Source organism: Myotis lucifugus, unplaced genomic scaffold (genome assembly GCF_000147115.1).
Source record: "Myotis lucifugus unplaced genomic scaffold, Myoluc2.0 scaffold_22, whole genome shotgun sequence".
Classification (NCBI taxonomy): Eukaryota; Metazoa; Chordata; class Mammalia; order Chiroptera; family Vespertilionidae; genus Myotis; species Myotis lucifugus.
Window position 1 is genome coordinate 8,594,037 of NW_005871070.1, and position 5,867 is coordinate 8,599,903.

A 5,867-nucleotide genomic window follows, 5' to 3' on the forward strand; every position below is an offset into this window, starting at 1 on the left:
CAGTGGTCTAGGCAGGGCTAACCCAAGATGCTAGGCCATTGTGAGTACAGAGGTATAAAAGGTTGTGCCCCTGTAGGAAAGGGGGCAAGTCAGATTTTCAAGCTAAGCAAAGCTTGCTGTAGTAATATACTTTATCATTAATGACAAGCAATTGCCATAGCAACTGGTTGCCACCTGTCTCTCACATACCAGCTCTGTATGCTATGAAACAAAGTAAGGGCACACTGCAAAGTCAGTTGTGTGGCCACAAGTCTAAAGTAGGAATGAAAGTTCATGTTGATACTCAGAATTTAGCTAGTGGCATGTATGGTTCCCCATGTTTCCAAAGCATTAAGTAATAAAATAAAATAAAACTTAAGAGAATTTGATTTTTAAAAAAAAGACCAAAGTGCTTGATCCATTTTAAAAAAAATGCATTGATTTTTGAGAGAGAGAGGAAGGGAGAGAGAGATTTGCTGTTCCACTTATTTAGGCATTCATTGGTTGATTCTTGTATGTGCTCTTGCCTGGGGATTGAACTCACAACCTTAGTGTATCGGGATGATGCCCTAACGAACTGAGATACCAGGCCAGAGTGAGAATTTGATTTTTAAAAAAAGGAATAAACAGTGCTGATCTCGCATAGCGTATTGGCTAAAGGCACAGCTCTGGAGTTGGGGGAGACCGGGGTCTGAATCTGAGCTTCTCCACTTACTTGGATGAATGACCCTGGGCAAATGGCTTAACCTCCCTAAGCATCACAGGGTGAAACTCTTAGGCTGTTAAAAGGATTAAACGGGATAATGTTTATAAAGCCCTTAGCTGAGGTGAGCACTCCCTTAGTGATAGCTGATAATGTCTGCTGGCTGGCAGCAGGTGGAGTGAGCACATAGCAAGGACACAACACATGGTTCTTGTTGATTTATTGAGTTAGATCACTGGTGGACCACTACTCAGGGAACCCAGGTCTCCAAGTCACATACTCTACAAGCTCGCTCTCCAATTTACTGTGTATACACGTAGGCATATACACAGAGGCACACAGGCACAGTCTTTCTTTCTTTAAGTTCTTAGTTTATTAATCCTCTCATGAAAAATCTGCACAATCACCACAGATAGTCACTGAAGAATCTTTACTCCTTTCTGCCAGCACCAACATTGGCCTTTGCAGTCCCCCTGACTTTCTTCATTCTGTTCTGTGTTCCTTTCTCTGTTTTCTTGAGCCCTTCTTCTTCTCATATAGGCCGTGTCTTGCAAGTCTATGCTTGGGTTCGTTTTTCTTTGCGTAACCCAAGGAATCATAAACCATGCCAAAGCCAGTGGTCTTGCCACCACCAAAGTGGGTTCTGAATCCAAACACAAAGGTGACATCTGGTGTGGTTTTATACATTTTGGCTAGTTTTCCCCAAATTTCTGTCTTGGGTACTGTTGCCTTCCCAGGGTGAAGGACATCAATGACCATTTGCTTCCACTGAAGTAGTCTGTTGGTCATGAACTTTTTGGTCCGGATAGTTACTGTGTCATTCATGATGAAAGTTGATTTTCAAGCAGCCAGGGAGGAAAAGAGTAGACACAGACTTTGAATGATATAATTTTGATCTCTACATTTTAGAAATATCTTCTCAATACCAAAGAATTTAGCAGGTCATTTACGCTTTCTAATGACACCCCATATCGACAAATCTCTGAGACAGCTGAATTTAGTTTTCTTTTAACTCTCCTTGATTATGTCTCTCACCTCTTTAGTATTCCTCTTACCCCCTGAGTCTTGGCACTGTGCTGAGGATGATTATTATTATTATTTTCAAACTATAAGAGAAAGTTTATTTAGAAAATCACAGAGGTAGAAAAGTGAGCTGTAGAAATAATGGGCTCAGGAAACAAGTTATAGAGGCAAAAGAAGGAGCCCTTGGAGCTTAGGAGAGAGAAGGGTAAATAGAAGTAATGTGGGGGTGGTGGAGGTGGTGGGGGGAGGGGGAGGACTGGGAAGACCCAGGAGTGCTCCCGATAGAGGCCTACTAGAGAGTTAACCACTCTGAGGCATTTAAACATCACTGGGATGGTGAACACATTTTCTTTCTCATTGACCTATATGCCAAAGAAAACCTATTCAATGACCAGAACCAGTCTTATAAGGGGGCATACCTCTTTCCCTGCTATGTATCATAAAATGATAAGATAATTAGGATTTGGATTTGTCCAATCCGAAAAACTAGGTTGCAGTGCACAAGATAAAAATCACAAACATTTTCTCCTTAACTAATAATTACCTGAATGCTATGTTAGCGATCAGTCACCTCATAGCTAACTTGGGGTCATTGTTGGCACCGACAACTCCATCACCCAGCATATTTAAATTTGGGGGTTTATCCCCTTTAAACAGCCTTCAGCTGTCTGTTTTCTAGACTCACTGCTTTTTCTTAGTTCAGCCCTCCTGTCTCCCTCCTGAATTTCTGTGACAGTCTATTGGCTGGTCTCGTCCTCTCCTATTCATTTTCTACACTTTAGTCAGCATGATTTTATAAAATGCTAATGTAATCATGTTACTGTCCTTGAAAAAGAACTTTCAGTGGGTTTCCATAACCTCCATAATAAATGTCCTTAGCCATCTAGCCTCTCTAGTCACAGCTTCCATTATTATGAGTTTTCTCAGGGATACCAACCTACATTAAGCCTTTCTATGCTTCTTGCCTTTGACCAGGTTTTCTTCTATATGAAATATCCTCCATTCTTGTCCACTCTTCAGAGTCCTGCACAGCTGTCATCTCTTCTTTGAGAATTTTCTCATTTTCTTCTCCCCTAAAGATCATAACTCCTCCTTTGTTGTAGTTTTATATATCGATTGTAATACTATTACTTAAAAAATACTTTATTCTTTCTTATTAGACCACTTGGGTCTCACAGGTAAGGCCTGGATCTCATTTATTTTGATACACTTAGAGTCTGGGAATGTAATAAGTACTTAATAAAATTGTGTTGATTAAAACACATTTAACATTTCCATGAATAGCATGGTCTTTTTAAAATCTGTGCTAATAAAAGAACTTTATTGGAATCACATTTCTCTATTATTCTTTTTTAAATGAAATTCATTGGTTAATAAAATTATGTAGGTTTCAGGGTTTATGTCATTCTTGGGTCTTCATGTACAACTCACAAAATTATAGTATACTATTCTGAAAATAAGTAGTATTACAGTTCTCTGCTTCTCATAATTAAAATTATTTTTATACCTGATAACATGCAAAAATGCTCACAGGATTAAAAATTAGGATATAAAATTGCATATTCAGAATATCCAAATTTAGTAAAAAAAATCAACTGAAATATATAAGCCTGGATGAAAAGCCATACAATATCAACAGTGTTTATTGATGGGTAGAAGGATTATGGATAATTTTTGTTTTTTTGTATGTTTCTATTCCAAATTCTTTACCAAAACCATGTACTTTATAACCAGAAGAAAATATTTTTAATAGTGATTGACATGGATGCCAAGGTTTTTTTTTTTCAGAAGGATTACTAAACTCACTTACTCTTGTTACTTTAGAGATAGAAGGTAGGGAAATGTCTTTGATTGTTTATCCATGTTCTTAGTCCTAACCAAGTTCCTTTTGGTATAGGATTTGATTAAGTCAGTACTTTAAACTGCATATCACTATTTCCACTAGATGTCACCAAACTACTGGCAAATGCAGCTCAAATGCTCTGCACATATTCAAACAGCTTTAAAAAAACATTTGAAACCCCATTATTCAGTATTCCTTGGTATCAACAAAGCATTCAAATTTTGAAAAATTAGTAAGAAAAATGACTATTACATAACATTCTGGTCTCTTACATAACAAGTGAGGGCTTATATGGATCCTCCAGCTTTATTTAATCTATATTTTATTAACTTCTTAATATAAATGTGAGGAGAACATTGATACCAGGGGCCCTGTTTAACTTTTTAAAAAATTATTTCCACGTGATTTCAAGCTCTCTTTTTATATAAAACACAGAGGAAAAGAAGGCCAGAATCCTGACGCTCCTTTCTGAACAATGCTTTTTAACCCAACACAGACCACTTCCATCACAGAATGACTAGCCCCTCGGTTAATGAATAAAAATATCTCTCACTATTGGGATGATCTCAGGACACTTTAATTTATTGTAAAGCTGTTTATGGCTCACTTTATGCTTCAGAAAGCAAAACAAATAACTTTCCTTGAGGAATGGAAGAAGGCATTTCTTCTTGAATCTAACAAAGGGCAGCTAGAGAGCCATGATTTTTTAAATGTATAAACCTATTTACTCTGTAGGTTTATAACTAGTCAGTTTTGTGATTGGCTCAGTTAGCAACTAAAGTAGGGGGTTGGAGGAAGCTTGTTTCCAATCATTTTTGCTTGGGAATGAAAGCGGTTGGCCAATCAAAAGACATTTAAATTAGGCAGGGCTCTTGGAAAGACATCCTTGTACTGTCTCCTGCATCATTGCTTTCTACTGTGGTGTTTGGTTTCTTAAGATGTGATGCATTATTTTTCTTGTGCTTCACCATGGGACGACAAGGCTATCAGTTTGTAAACAAAAGTCTGACTAAATTTTTCAGATTCTTTCTTTCTCTAAAATATGATTTTTTCAATTGTTTCCCTTTTAAAATAACACATGCTAATCTCTTTTCCCAGTCTTAAGGACTTCTGACTATTGTCTATTTTAAATTTCCTCTGTCCCTTTTACTGGCTATTGTACCATATTCTCAGTATAAATATAAAAAAATAACAGTGTTTCTGCACGGGTTTATCAGTTAGTTATGACCTTAAATTTATAGGCTTTGTGCCCTGCACACTGTTTCGCTAATTATATATGTAAAGATCCATCATACAAAGAAGTCAGATCTGTGTTAGACCCTTTTGCAATATGGTAGTATGTAATTGCGATTTATTTCTGCTACTCTAGGCATCGCCTTCAAAGTTTTCTCCTTGAGCCTGTCACATGGAATATCCATCTGAGTCCCTCTGATATGGTGACAAGCCTCAACTGTAAAGTGGAGAAGCTGTTTTTGGACGTTTCTCTCCAGATCTGGATTTGCTTCTCCATAGCACTTTAAAAACAAACAGTTTCCATTAGCTATACACAAGGCCTGACAAGCTCTCCCCCTTGACACCTTTTAAAATATTATTCAGTGCCTTCCTAAAACTCCTCTCTTTTAACTCTAAAGCATAGTGTATTTACTCTAATTGTTATTTTTATATTCACTGCCTCCTTGCTACAATTGATTACTGAAATGTAGGTAGAAACAGGATTTTACTGGTGGGATCTCATCCATGAAATTACTCCGGCTCCTCAGTCTAAGACTGCAACTTCACATCTTTTGAAGTGAAAGTTCATTTTAGGGTGGGTTAATTTCTTTAAAAATTTTTGTGGTGATTTGCTGCATTTTTTAAACTTCCTGTGTTCTAATGAGTAGAAATGAAAGGTATTGGTATCCACACAATGTGGTAAAAAAGAAGTAGGGCACTAAATTTTATATTGTCGAGTGCTTTGGGAGTCAGCCATGAAAATTTGCTCAGCTCATCACTGAGGGATATTGAAACACATTTCTTGCCGACATCGTGTCATCTGTGGTGTGGATGGAACTTTCATGCTGACAAATACTGCATAAATGGCTGTTAGAGCCAGTAGGCATTCCTGATGATTAACTATAAAAATGTTTTTGACTCTGGTTGCTGACAAGAATGACAATGCTTTGGCCAGACTGGCCTCCTTCTGGACACCAAAGGATGTTCCAGTCTTGGTTTTACCATCTGGTTTCAAAGCAAGCCAGGAACAATGAAGAGAAGAGAGCCTTTTAAAGAGGCAGCAACAGACTAATTCTTCTGGCTGTAAAATCTTTCTTTGATAAATAA

General features: G+C 37.5%; 1 pseudogene; it reads right to left on the reverse strand.

The window, feature by feature from the left end:
• Positions 1-1,128: 1,128 nt before the first annotated feature.
• LOC102426047 lies at positions 1,129-1,507 on the reverse strand (annotated as a pseudogene).
• Positions 1,508-5,867: the final 4,360 nt, after the last annotated feature.